We start from the raw sequence: 1,735 nt of genomic DNA, 5'->3' as shown, positions 1-1,735 counted from the left end.
AGTAGCTGAGAACTACATTTGGGCACTCAGCGACTATTTCTAACCAGAGAAATCACTTATTTGTGTCCCCTGACTTCTTCTTCTGACAAATCAGAATAAAAAAATGTCTCTTCTTACCTCTGAAGGTGGAGTGAGGATCGGAGGAAAGATGTGAAAACACCATGAGAGTAATGTTAAAGCCCACATTTAGCGTCAGGATTCACCATGGAAATGAATTTTATAAATGAAAAACTGCATTCTATTCATTCATTCATTCAATTTTTGGCTTTAGTTTAAAATATTTATTAGAAATGTACATTTAATTAGTTTTAAGGAATGGTCTAGACAATAGTGTTAGTATCACCTCAAATTTGTAAACTTGGTATCTACAATAGTAACTTACAGACTTTATAAGAACTTGTTCTTTCCCAACACCTGACAGCTGACTTCCACTGCGGCAGTCCCTTTTCATTCCACTCTGTACATGTAGAAGGACACAGCATGTATGTAAAGTTCCAGCCCAGGGCCGGCCGCAGTCTGTACAGCACAACCAGAGGTGTGAATGGGTAGAGCAGGATTACTGTGTTTTTCAAAAATGGCAGTGCACTGTATCCCAGGAAGGCTACATAGATATAATAGCCGACTGCAATCAACCATAAGGTATTTCCAACTAAATATTCAATAAACGTATCTGTGAGGATAGCATGGTCGATGACAAAGAACTGTATAACATGCAAGGCGACTGGGAGCAGGTAAAATGCATTCAGATGTACATCAATGGTGAACCTCCACTCCACATCATAGTCTCTGCTCTGGCGTTTCACTAGATACTTGTTGGAGATGAACCACATTAAAGTTGATATCAGAAGGCCAACACCTACGCAATCTATGACTATACCCCACAAGAGCAGCTTTATTGTCTCAAAAAATCCAAAGCCAAATCCTATGGTGGACACACAGAGCCAGACACTTAAGAGGACCAAGAAAGCAGGGTCATTTCTGGCCCATTGATCCTTTGTTTGCTTCCAATAGTAAAGTTTCTAAAAACCCTCTGTGAGGAAGTGAATAGGTAGAGGCAAACTCAAAGTCCATCCGCCGAAGTCGAAAAGGCCTTCTGAGGTACTTGTAGCGTTTTGCTCCAGCTGTGTGTCTCGCTGCATCCCTGGAATTCAAGCCTCCGTTCCCTTGCATTGAGGAACCCACTGAAGTTCTTGGTAGCATCTTCCTGAAGGCCCGCGCTGCCTCACCCTGGGCCCAGGATTACTGCCACCTTCGCCGGGCAGCCGAGCCCAGGCGCCCCTGGGGTTACCTCTCATTTGTTAATTTTTATGTGTAGAAGTGCGGGCATTCGTGCTGGTCTGGAACTCATGATCTTCCTGATTTAGTCTGCAAAGGAGTGGGATTACGGGAATGAATCACCATATCCCGCCCAGAATCTATATCTTTTGAGGAAACCGTTAAACTTTGCTTCATTAGCACCACACTTTAATTTTTTTGCTTGGAACAGTAGAGATTTCTATTTCTCTACAAACAGTTCCTCTTAAATCTGGGGACCTTAATCAAGGAATCCTAATCATAACTGCCACCACCACCATTATCATTATTTTCATCAGTTAGTACTAGATAACATTTATTGAGTGTTTAATGTATTGTAAATGTTCCACATTATTAATACAATTAAACATAGCATACCATTTTACCATTAAGAAACCTGGTAACTCAAAAACAAAGGGACAGCAGCTAATAGGTGTCTAAA

General features: G+C 41.3%; 1 pseudogene; it reads right to left on the bottom strand.

Annotated features, from left to right (window-relative positions):
- Positions 1 to 447: 447 nt before the first annotated feature.
- Positions 448 to 1,200, bottom strand: LOC118573591 (annotated as a pseudogene).
- Positions 1,201 to 1,735: the final 535 nt, after the last annotated feature.

This window comes from Onychomys torridus, chromosome X, assembly GCF_903995425.1.
Source record: "Onychomys torridus chromosome X, mOncTor1.1, whole genome shotgun sequence".
Classification (NCBI taxonomy): domain Eukaryota; kingdom Metazoa; phylum Chordata; class Mammalia; order Rodentia; family Cricetidae; genus Onychomys; species Onychomys torridus.
The sequence above is the reverse complement of the archived record's forward strand: the minus strand, read 5'-3'. Positions and strand labels throughout refer to the sequence as shown.